General features: G+C 29.9%; 1 protein-coding gene across 1 annotated transcript in view; it reads right to left on the bottom strand.

The window, feature by feature from the left end:
- LOC143250373 (uncharacterized) overlaps positions 1–13,619 on the bottom strand; it is an 85,331-nt gene that overhangs the window by 48,884 nt on the left and 22,828 nt on the right. The gene's annotated exons all lie outside the window — the stretch shown is intronic.

Genomic DNA, 13,619 nt, shown 5'->3' with positions numbered 1-13,619 from the left:
TGATACAGGATTGAGAAATTATCTGGAATTCCTAATTCTGTGGTACAAAATTGAGAAATTATCTGGAATTCCTAATTTTATGGTACAGGATTGAGAAATTATCAGGAATTCCTAATTTTATGGTACAGGATTGAAAAATTATCTGGAATTCCTAATTTTGTGGTACAGGATTGAGAAATTATCTGAAATTCCTAATTCTGTGGTACAGAATTGAGAAATCATCTGAAATTCTTTGTTCTGTGGTACAGGATTGAGAAATTATTTGGAATTTTTAATTTTATGGTACAGGATTGAGAAATTATCTGGAATTCCTAATTCTGTAATACAGGATTGAGAAATTATCTGAAATTCTTAGTTCTGTGGTACAGGATTGACAAATTATTTAGAATTCTTAGTTCTGTGATACGGGATTGAGAAATTATCTAGAATTCCTAATTTTATGGTACAGTACTGAAAAATTATCTGGAATTTCTAATTCTGTGGTACAGAATTGAGAAATTATCCGAAATTCTTTGTTCTGTGGTACAGGATTGAGAAATTATCTGAAATTTCTAATTTTATGGTACAGGATTGAGAAATTATCTGGAATTCCTAATTTTATGGTACAAGATTGAGAAATTATCTGGAATTTCTAATTTTATGGTACAGGATTGAGAAATTATCTGGAATTTCTAATTTTATGGTACAGGATTGAGAAATTATCTGGAATTACTAATTTTATGGTACAGGATTGAGAAATTATCTGGAATTCCTAATTTTATGGTACAGGACTGAGAAATTATCTGGAATTTCTAATTTTATGGTACAGGATTGAGAAATTATCTGGAATTCTAATTTTATGGTACAGGATTGAGAAATTATCTGGAATTTCTAATTTTATGGTACAGGATTGAGAAATTATCTGAAATTCTTAGTTCTGTGGTACAGGATTGAGAAATTATCTGGAATTCCTAATTCTGTGGTACAAAATTGAGAAATTATCTGGAATTCTAATTTTATGGTACAGGATTGAGAAATTATCAGGAATTCCTAATTTTATGGTACAGGATTGAAAAATTATCTGGAATTCTAATTTTGTGGTAAAGGATTGAGAAATTATTTGGAATTACTAATTCTGTGGTACAGAATTGAGAAATCATCTGAAATTCTTTGTTCTGTGGTACAGGATTGAGAAATTATTTAGAATTTTTAATTTTATGGTACAGGATTGAGAAATTATCTGGAATGCCTAATTCTATGGTAAAGGATTGAGAAATTATCTGGAATTCCTAATTCTATGGTACAGGATTGAGAAATTATCTGGAATTCTAATTCTGTGGTACAGGATTGAGAAACTACCTGGAATTCTAATTTTGTGGTACAGAATTGAAAAATAATCTGGAATTCTAATTCTGTGGTACAGAATTGAGAAATTATCTGGAATTGCTAATTTTATGGTACAAGATTGAGAAATTATAAGGAATTCCTAATTTTATGGTACAGGATTGAGAAATTATCAGGAATTCCTAATTCTGTGGTACAGGATTGAAAAGATATCTGAAATTCTTTGTTCTGTGGTACAGGATTGAGAAATTATCTGAAATTTCTAATTTTATGGTACAGGATTGAGAAATTATCAGGAATGCCTAATTCTATGGTACAGGATTGAGAAATTATCTGGAATTCCTAATTCTGTAATACAGGATTGAGAAATTATCTGGAATTCCTAATTTTCTGATATAGGATTGAGAAATTATTTAGAATTCCTAGTTCTGTGGTACAGGATTGAAAAATTATTTAGAATTCCTAGTTCTGTGGTACAGGATTGAGAAACTATCTGCAATAATTAATTCTGTGGTACAGGATTGAGAAACTATCTGGAATTCCTAATTCTGTGGTACAGGATTGATAAATTATTTAGAACTCTTAGTTCTGTGATACAGGATTGAGAAATTATCTGAAATTCCTAAATTATGGTACAGTATTGAGAAATTATCTGGAATTCCTAGTTCTGTGGTACAGAATTGAGAAATTATCTGGAATTCCTAATTTTATGGTACAGGATTGAGAAATTATCTGGAATTCCTAATTTTAAAGTACAAGATTGAGAAATTATCTGGAATTTCTAATTTTATGGTACGGGATTGAGAAACTATCTGGAATTCCTAATTCTGTGGTACAGGATTGATAAATTATTTAGAACTCTTAGTTCTGTGATACAGGATTGAGAAATTATCTGAAATTCTAAATTATGGTACAGTATTGAGAAATTATCTGGAATTCCTAGTTCTGTGGTACAGAATTGAGAAATTATCTGGAATTCCTAATTTTATGGTACAGGATTGAGAAATTATCTGGAATTCCTAATTTTAAAGTACAAGATTGAGAAATTATCTGGAATTTCTAATTTTATGGTACAGGATTGAGAAATTATCTGGAATTCCTAATTTTATGGTACAGGATTGAGAAATTATCTGAAATTCTTAGTTCTGTGGTATAGGATTGACAAATTATTTAGAATTCTTAGTTCTGTTGTACGGGATTGAGAAATTATCTAGAATTCCTAATTTTATGGTACAGGATTGAAAAATTATCTGGAATTTCTAATTCTGTGGTACAGAATTGAGAAATTATCTGAAATTCTTTGTTCTGTGGTACAGGATTGAGAAATTATCTGAAATTTCTAATTTTATGGTACAGGATTGAGAAATTATCTGGAATTCCTAATTTTATGGTACAAGATTGAGAAATTATCTGGAATTTCTAATTTTATGGTACAGGATTGAGAAATTATCTGGAATTCCTAATTTTATGGTACAGGATTGAGAAATTATCTGGAATTCCTAATTTTATGGTACAGGACTGAGAAATTATCTGGAATTTCTAATTTTATAGTACAGGAATGAGAAATTATCTGGAATTCCTAATTTTATGGTACAGGATTGAGAAATTATCTGGAATTTCTAATTTTATGGTACAGGATTGAGAAATTATCTGAAATTCTTAGTTCTGTGGTACAGGATTGAGAAATTATCTGGAATTCCTAATTCTGTGGTACAAAATTGAGAAATTATCTGGAATTCCTAATTTTATGGTACAGGATTGAGAAATTATCTGGAATTCCTAATTTTATGGTACAGGATTGAGAAATTATCTGGAATTCCTAATTTTATGGTACAGGACTGAGAAATTATCTGGAATTTCTAATTTTATGGTACAGGAATGAGAAATTATCTGGAATTCCTAATTTTATGGTACAGGATTGAGAAATTATCTGGAATTTCTAATTTTATGGTACAGGATTGAGAAATTATCTGAAATTCTTAGTTCTGTGGTACAGGATTGAGAAATTATCTGGAATTCCTAATTCTGTGGTACAAAATTGAGAAATTATCTGGAATTCCTAATTTTATGGTACAGGATTGAAAAATTATCTGGAATTCCTAATTTTGTGGTAAAGGATTGAGAAATTATTTGGAATTACTAATTCTGTGGTACAGAATTGAGAAATCATCTGAAATTCTTTGTTCTGTGGTACAGGATTGAGAAATTATCTGAAATTTCTAATTTTATGGTACAGGATTGAGAAATTATCTGGAATGCCTAATTCTATGGTAAAGGATTGAGAAATTATCTGGAATTACTAATTCTATGGTACAGGATTGAGAAAATATCTGGAATTTTTAATTTTATGGTACAGGATTGAGAAATTATCTGGAATTCCTAATTCTGTAATACAGGATTGAGAAATTATCTGGAATTCCTAATTCTGTAATACAGGATTGAGAAATTATCTGAAATTCTTAGTTCTGTGGTACAGGATTGACAAATTATTTAGAATTCTTAGTTCTGTGATACGGGATTGAGAAATTATCTAGAATTCCTAATTTTATGGTATAGGATTGAAAAATTATCTGGAATTCCTACTTTTGTGGTACAGGATTGAGAAATTATCTGGAATTCCTTGTTCTGTGGTACAGAATTGAGAAATTATCTGGAATTCATAATTTTATGGTACAGGATTGAGAAATTATAAGGAATTCCTAATTTTATGGTACAGGATTGAAAAATTATCTGGAATTCCTAATTTTATGGTACAGGATTGAGAAATTATCTGGAATTCCTAGTTCTGTGGTACAGAATTGAGAAATTATCTGGAATTCCTAATTTTATGGTACAGGATTGACAAATTATAAGGAATTCCTAATTTTATGGTACAGGATTGAAAAATTATCTGGAATTCCTAATTTTATGGTACAGGATTGAAAAATTATCTGGAATTCTTAATTTTGTGGTACAGGATTTAGAAATTATCTGGAATTTTTAATTCTGTGGTACAGGATTGAGAAATTATCTAAAATTCTTTGTTCTGTGGTACAGGATTGAGATATTATCTGAAATTTCTAATTTTATGGTACAGGATTGAGAAATTATCTGGAATTCCTAATTCTATGGTACATGATTGAGAAATTATCAGGAATTCCTAATTTTATGGTACAGGATTGAAAAATTATCTGGAATTCTTAATTTTGTGGTACAGGATTGAGAAATTATCTGGAATTCCTAATTCTGTGGTACAGGATTGAGAAATTATCTGAAATTCTTTGTTCTGTGGTACAGGATTGAGATATTATATGAAATTTCTAATTTTATGGTACAGGATTCAGAAATTATCTGGAATGCCTAATTCTATGGTAAAGGATTGAGAAATTATCTGGAATTCCTAATTCTATGGTACATGATTGAGAAATTATCTGGAATTCCTTATTCTATGGTACAGGATTGAGAAATTATCTGGAATTTTTAATTCTGTAATACAGGATTGAGAAATTATCTGAAATTCTTTGTTCTGTGGTACAGGATTGAGAAATTACCTGGAATTCCTTATTCTGTGGTACAGGATTGAAAAATTATCTGGAATTCCTAATTTTGTGGTACAGGATTGAGAAATTATCTGGAATTCCTAATTTTCTGATACAGGATTGAGAAATTATTTAGAATTCGTAGTTCTGTGGTACAGGATTGAAAAATTATTTAGAATTCCTAGTTCTGTGGTACAGGATTGAGAAACTATCTGGAATTCCTAATTCTGTGGTACAGGATTGATAAATTATTTAGAACTCTTAGTTCGGTGATACAGGATTGAGAAATTATCTGGAATTCCTAATTTTATGGTACAGGATTGAGAAATTATCTGGAATGCCTAATTCTATGGTAAAGGATTGAGAAATTGTCTGGAATTCCTAATTTTATGGTACAGGATTGAGAAATTATCTGAAATTTTTAGTTCTGTGATACAGGATTGAGAAATTATCTGGAATTCCTAATTCTGTGGTACAAAATTGAGAAATTATCTGGAATTCCTAATTTTATGGTACAGGATTGAGAAATTATCAGGAATTCCTAATTTTATGGTACAGGATTGAAAAATTATCTGGAATTCTAATTTTGTGGTACAGGATTGAGAAATTATCTGGAATTCCTAATTCTGTGGTACAGAATTGAGAAATCATCTGAAATTCTTTGTTCTGTGGTACAGGATTGAGAAATTATTTGGAATTTTTAATTTTATGGTACAGGATTGAGAAATTATCTGGAATTCCTAATTCTGTAATACAGGATTGAGAAATTATCTGAAATTCTTAGTTCTGTGGTACAGGATTGACAAATTATTTAGAATTCTTAGTTCTGTGATACGGGATTGAGAAATTATCTAGAATTCCTAATTTTATGGTACAGTACTGAAAAATTATCTGGAATTTCTAATTCTGTGGTACAGAATTGAGAAATTATCCGAAATTCTTTGTTCTGTGGTACAGGATTGAGAAATTATCTGAAATTTCTAATTTTATGGTACAGGATTGAGAAATTATCTGGAATTCCTAATTTTATGGTACAAGATTGAGAAATTATCTGGAATTTCTAATTTTATGGTACAGGATTGAGAAATTATCTGGAATTTCTAATTTTATGGTACAGGATTGAGAAATTATCTGGAATTACTAATTTTATGGTACAGGATTGAGAAATTATCTGGAATTCTAATTTTATGGTACAGGACTGAGAAATTATCTGGAATTTCTAATTTTATGGTACAGGATTGAGAAATTATCTGGAATTCCTAATTTTATGGTACAGGATTGAGAAATTATCTGGAATTTCTAATTTTATGGTACAGGATTGAGAAATTATCTGAAATTCTTAGTTCTGTGGTACAGGATTGAGAAATTATCTGGAATTCCTAATTCTGTGGTACAAAATTGAGAAATTATCTGGAATTCTAATTTTATGGTACAGGATTGAGAAATTATCAGGAATTCCTAATTTTATGGTACAGGATTGAAAAATTATCTGGAATTCCTAATTTTGTGGTAAAGGATTGAGAAATTATTTGGAATTACTAATTCTGTGGTACAGAATTGAGAAATCATCTGAAATTCTTTGTTCTGTGGTACAGGATTGAGAAATTATTTAGAATTTTTAATTTTATGGTACAGGATTGAGAAATTATCTGGAATGCCTAATTCTATGGTAAAGGATTGAGAAATTATCTGGAATTCTAATTCTATGGTACAGGATTGAGAAATTATCTGGAATTCCTAATTCTGTGGTACAGGATTGAGAAACTACCTGGAATTCTAATTTTGTGGTACAGAATTGAAAATAATCTGGAATTCCTAATTCTGTGGTACAGAATTGAGAAATTATCTGGAATTGCTAATTTTATGGTACAAGATTGAGAAATTATAAGGAATTCCTAATTTTATGGTACAGGATTGAGAAATTATCAGGAATTCCTAATTCTGTGGTACAGGATTGAAAAGATATCTGAAATTCTTTGTTCTGTGGTACAGGATTGAGAAATTATCTGAAATTTCTAATTTTATGTTACAGGATTGAGAAATTATCAGGAATGCCTAATTCTATGGTACAGGATTGAGAAATTATCTGGAATTCCTAATTCTGTAATACAGGATTGAGAAATTATCTGGAATTCCTAATTTTCTGATATAGGATTGAGAAATTATTTAGAATTCCTAGTTCTGTGGTACAGGATTGAAAAATTATTTAGAATTCCTAGTTCTGTGGTACAGGATTGAGAAACTATCTGCAATAATTAATTCTGTGGTACAGGATTGAGAAACTATCTGGAATTCCTAATTCTGTGGTACAGGATTGATAAATTATTTAGAACTCTTAGTTCTGTGATACAGGATTGAGAAATTATCTGAAATTCCTAAATTATGGTACAGTATTGAGAAATTATCTGGAATTCCTAGTTCTGTGGTACAGAATTGAGAAATTATCTGGAATTCCTAATTTTATGGTACAGGATTGAGAAATTATCTGGAATTCCTAATTTTAAAGTACAAGATTGAGAAATTATCTGGAATTTCTAATTTTATGGTACAGGATTGAGAAATTATCTGGAATTCCTAATTTTATGGTACAGGATTGAGAAATTATCTGGAATTCCTAATTTTATGGTACAGGATTGAAAAATTATCTGGAATTTCTAATTTTATGGTACAGGATTGAGAAATTATCTGGAATTCCTAATTTTATGGAACAGGATTTAGAAATTATCTGGAATTTCTAATTTTATGGTACAGAATTGAGAAATTATCTGAAATTCTTAGTTCTGTGGTACAGGATTGAGAAATTATCTGGAATTCCTAATTCTGTGGTACAAAATTGAGAAATTTTCTGGAATTCCTAATTTTATGGTACAGGATTGAGAAATTATCAGGAATTCCTAATTTTATGGTACAGGATTGAAAAATTACCTGGAATTCCTAATTTTGTGGTACTGGATTGAGAAATTATCTGGAATTACTAATTCTGTGGTACAGAATTGAGAAATCATCTGAAATTTTCTGTTCTGTGGTACAGGATTGAGAAATTATCTGAAATTTCTAATTTTATGGTACAGGATTGAGAAATTATCTGGAATGCCTAATTCTATGGTAAAGGATTGAGAAATTATCTGGAATTCCTAATTCTATGGTACAGGATTGAGAAATTTCCTGGAATTTTTAATTTTATGGTACAGGATTGAGAAATTATCTGGAATTCCTAATTCTGTAATACAGGATTGAGAAATTATCTGGAATTCCTAATTCTGTAATACAGGATTGAGAAATTATCTGGAATTCCTAATTCTGTAATACAGGATTGAGAAATTATCTGAAATTCTCAGTTCTGTGGTACAGGATTGACAAATTATTTAGAATTCTTAGTTCTGTGATACGGGATTGAGAAATTATCTAGAATTCCTAATTTTATGGTACAGGATTGAAAAATTATCTGGAATTCCTAATTTTATGGTACAGGATTGAAAAATTATCTGGAATTCCTAATTTTGTGGTACAGGATTGAGAAATTATCTGGAATTCCTAGTTCTGTGGTACAGAATTGAGAAATTATCTGGAATTCCTAATTTTATGGTAGAGGATTGAGAAATTATCAGGAATTCCTAATTTTATGGTACAGGATTGAAAAATTATCTGGAATTCCTAATTTTATGGTACAGGATTGAGAAATTATCTGGAATTCCTTATTTTATGGTACAGGATTGAGAAATTATCTGGAATTTCTAATTTTATGGTACAGGATTGAGAAATTATCTGGAATTCCTAATTTTATGGTACAAGATTGAGAAATTATCTGAAATTCTTAGTTCTGTGGTACAGGATTGAGAAATTATCTGGAATTCCTAATTCTGTGGTACAAAATTGAGAAATTATCTGGAATTCCTAATTTTATGGTACAGGATTGAGAAATTATCAGGAATTCCTAATTTTATGGTACAGGATTGAAAAATTATCTGGAATTCCTAATTTTGTGGTACAGGATTGAGAAATTATCTGGAATTACTAATTCTGTGGTACAGAATTGAGAAATCATCTGAAATTCTTTGTTCTTTGGGACAGGATTGAAAAATTATCTGGAATTCCTAATTTTATGGTACAGGATTGAAAAATTATCTGGAATTCCTAATTTTGTGGTACAGGATTGAGAAATTATCTGGAATTCCTAGTTCTGTGGTACAGAATTGAGAAATTATCTGGAATTCCTAATTTTATGGTACAGGATTGAAAAATTATCTGGAATTCCTAATTTTGTGTTACAGGATTGAAAAATTATCTGGAATTTCTAATTCTGTGGTACAGAATTGAGAAATTATCTGGAATTCCTAATTTTATGGTACAGGATTGAAAAATTATCTGGAATTCCTAATTTTATGGTACAGGATTGAGAAATTATCTGGAATTCCTAGTTCTGTGGTACAGAATTGAGAATTATCTGGAATTCCTAATTTTATGGTAAAGGATTGAGAAATTATCAGGAATTCCTAATTTTGTGGTACAGGATTCAGAAATTATCTGGAATGCCTAATTCTATGGTAAAGGATTGAGAAATTATCTGGAATTCCTAATTCTATGGTACATGATCGAGAAATTATCTGGAATTCCTTATTCTATGGTACAGGATTGAGAAATTATCTGGAATTTTTAATTCTGTAATACAGGATTGAGAAATTATCTGAAATTCTTTGTTCTGTGGTACAGGATTGAGAAATTACCTGGAATTCCTTATTCTGTGGTACAGGATTGAAAAATTATCTGGAATTCCTAATTTTGTGGTACAGGATTGAGAAATTATCTGGAATTCCTAATTTTCTGATACAGGATTGAGAAATTATTTAGAATTCGTAGTTCTGTGGTACAGGATTGAAAAATTATTTAGAATTCCTAGTTCTGTGGTACAGGATTGAGAAACTATCTGGAATTCCTAATTCTGTGGTACAGGATTGATAAATTATTTAGAACTCTTAGTTCGGTGATACAGGATTGAGAAATTATCTGGAATTCCTAATTTTATGGTACAGGATTGAGAAATTATCTGGAATGCCTAATTCTATGGTAAAGGATTGAGAAATTGTCTGGAATTCCTAATTTTATGGTACAGGATTGAGAAATTATCTGAAATTTTTAGTTCTGTGATACAGGATTGAGAAATTATCTGGAATTCCTAATTCTGTGGTACAAAATTGAGAAATTATCTGGAATTCCTAATTTTATGGTACAGGATTGAGAAATTATCAGGAATTCCTAATTTTATGGTACAGGATTGAAAAATTATCTGGAATTCCTAATTTTGTGGTACAGGATTGAGAAATTATCTGGAATTCCTAATTCTGTGGTACAGAATTGAGAAATCATCTGAAATTCTTTGTTCTGTGGTACAGGATTGAGAAATTATTTGGAATTTTTAATTTTATGGTACAGGATTGAGAAATTATCTGGAATTCCTAATTCTGTAATACAGGATTGAGAAATTATCTGAAATTCTTAGTTCTGTGGTACAGGATTGACAAATTATTTAGAATTCTTAGTTCTGTGATACGGGATTGAGAAATTATCTAGAATTCCTAATTTTATGGTACAGTACTGAAAAATTATCTGGAATTTCTAATTCTGTGGTACAGAATTGAGAAATTATCCGAAATTCTTTGTTCTGTGGTACAGGATTGAGAAATTATCTGAAATTTCTAATTTTATGGTACAGGATTGAGAAATTATCTGGAATTCCTAATTTTATGGTACAAGATTGAGAAATTATCTGGAATTTCTAATTTTATGGTACAGGATTGAGAAATTATCTGGAATTTCTAATTTTATGGTACAGGATTGAGAAATTATCTGGAATTACTAATTTTATGGTACAGGATTGAGAAATTATCTGGAATTCCTAATTTTATGGTACAGGACTGAGAAATTATCTGGAATTTCTAATTTTATGGTACAGGATTGAGAAATTATCTGGAATTCCTAATTTTATGGTACAGGATTGAGAAATTATCTGGAATTTCTAATTTTATGGTACAGGATTGAGAAATTATCTGAAATTCTTAGTTCTGTGGTACAGGATTGAGAAATTATCTGGAATTCCTAATTCTGTGGTACAAAATTGAGAAATTATCTGGAATTCCTAATTTTATGGTACAGGATTGAGAAATTATCAGGAATTCCTAATTTTATGGTACAGGATTGAAAAATTATCTGGAATTCCTAATTTTGTGGTAAAGGATTGAGAAATTATTTGGAATTACTAATTCTGTGGTACAGAATTGAGAAATCATCTGAAATTCTTTGTTCTGTGGTACAGGATTGAGAAATTATTTAGAATTTTTAATTTTATGGTACAGGATTGAGAAATTATCTGGAATGCCTAATTCTATGGTAAAGGATTGAGAAATTATCTGGAATTCCTAATTCTATGGTACAGGATTGAGAAATTATCTGGAATTCCTAATTCTGTGGTACAGGATTGAGAAACTACCTGGAATTCCTAATTTTGTGGTACAGAATTGAAAAATAATCTGGAATTCCTAATTCTGTGGTACAGAATTGAGAAATTATCTGGAATTGCTAATTTTATGGTACAAGATTGAGAAATTATAAGGAATTCCTAATTTTATGGTACAGGATTGAGAAATTATCAGGAATTCCTAATTCTGTGGTACAGGATTGAAAAGATATCTGAAATTCTTTGTTCTGTGGTACAGGATTGAGAAATTATCTGAAATTTCTAATTTTATGTTACAGGATTGAGAAATTATCAGGAATGCCTAATTCTATGGTACAGGATTGAGAAATTATCTGGAATTCCTAATTCTGTAATACAGGATTGAGAAATTATCTGGAATTCCTAATTTTCTGATATAGGATTGAGAAATTATTTAGAATTCCTAGTTCTGTGGTACAGGATTGAAAAATTATTTAGAATTCCTAGTTCTGTGGTACAGGATTGAGAAATTATCTGCAATAATTAATTCTGTGGTACAGGATTGAGAAACTATCTGGAATTCCTAATTCTGTGGTACAGGATTGATAAATTATTTAGAACTCTTAGTTCTGTGATACAGGATTGAGAAATTATCTGAAATTCCTAAATTATGGTACAGTATTGAGAAATTATCTGGAATTCCTAGTTCTGTGGTACAGAATTGAGAAATTATCTGGAATTCTAATTTTATGGTACAGGATTGAGAAATTATCTGGAATTCTAATTTTAAAGTACAAGATTGAGAAATTATCTGGAATTTCTAATTTTATGGTACAGGATTGAGAAATTATCTGGAATTCCTAATTTTATGGTACAGGATTGAGAAATTATCTGGAATTCCTAATTTTATGGTACAGGATTGAAAAATTATCTGGAATTTCTAATTTTATGGTACAGGATTGAGAAATTATCTGGAATTCCTAATTTTATGGAACAGGATTTAGAAATTATCTGGAATTTCTAATTTTATGGTACAGAATTGAGAAATTATCTGAAATTCTTAGTTCTGTGGTACAGGATTGAGAAATTATCTGGAATTCCTAATTCTGTGGTACAAAATTGAGAAATTTTCTGGAATTCCTAATTTTATGGTACAGGATTGAGAAATTATCAGGAATTCCTAATTTTATGGTACAGGATTGAAAAATTACCTGGAATTCTAATTTTGTGGTACTGGATTGAGAAATTATCTGGAATTACTAATTCTGTGGTACAGAATTGAGAAATCATCTGAAATTTTCTGTTCTGTGGTACAGGATTGAGAAATTATCTGAAATTTCTAATTTTATGGTACAGGATTGAGAAATTATCTGGAATGCCTAATTCTATGGTAAAGGATTGAGAAATTATCTGGAATTCCTAATTCTATGGTACAGGATTGAGAAATTTCCTGGAATTTTTAATTTTATGGTACAGGATTGAGAAATTATCTGGAATTCCTAATTCTGTAATACAGGATTGAGAAATTATCTGGAATTCTAATTCTGTAATACAGGATTGAGAAATTATCTGGAATTCTAATTCTGTAATACAGGATTGAGAAATTATCTGAAATTCTCAGTTCTGTGGTACAGGATTGACAAATTATTTAGAATTCTTAGTTCTGTGATACGGGATTGAGAAATTATCTAGAATTCCTAATTTTATGGTACAGGATTGAAAAATTATCTGGAATTCCTAATTTTATGGTACAGGATTGAAAAATTATCTGGAATTCCTAATTTTGTGGTACAGGATTGAGAAATTATCTGGAATTCCTAGTTCTGTGGTACAGAATTGAGAAATTATCTGGAATTCCTAATTTTATGGTAGAGGATTGAGAAATTATCAGAATTCCTAATTTTATGGTACAGGATTGAAAAATTATCTGGAATTCCTAATTTTATGGTACAGGATTGAGAAATTATCTGGAATTCCTTATTTTATGGTACAGGATTGAGAAATTATCTGGAATTTCTAATTTTATGGTACAGGATTGAGAAATTATCTGGAATTCCTAATTTTATGGTACAAGATTGAGAAATTATCTGAAATTCTTAGTTCTGTGGTACAGGATTGAGAAATTATCTGGAATTCCTAATTCTGTGGTACAAAATTGAGAAATTATCTGGAATTCCTAATTTTATGGTACAGGATTGAGAAATTATCAGGAATTCCTAATTTTATGGTACAGGATTGAAAAATTATCTGGAATTCCTAATTTTGTGGTACAGGATTGAGAAATTATCTGGAATTACTAATTCTGTGGTACAGAATTGAGAAATCATCTGAAATTCTTTGTTCTTTGG

The sequence above is a fragment of the Tachypleus tridentatus genome, chromosome 5, assembly GCF_004210375.1.
Source record: "Tachypleus tridentatus isolate NWPU-2018 chromosome 5, ASM421037v1, whole genome shotgun sequence".
Taxonomy (NCBI): domain Eukaryota; kingdom Metazoa; phylum Arthropoda; class Merostomata; order Xiphosura; family Limulidae; genus Tachypleus; species Tachypleus tridentatus.
Note: the sequence above shows the minus strand (reverse complement) of the source record. Positions and strands in the feature narration are given on the sequence as shown.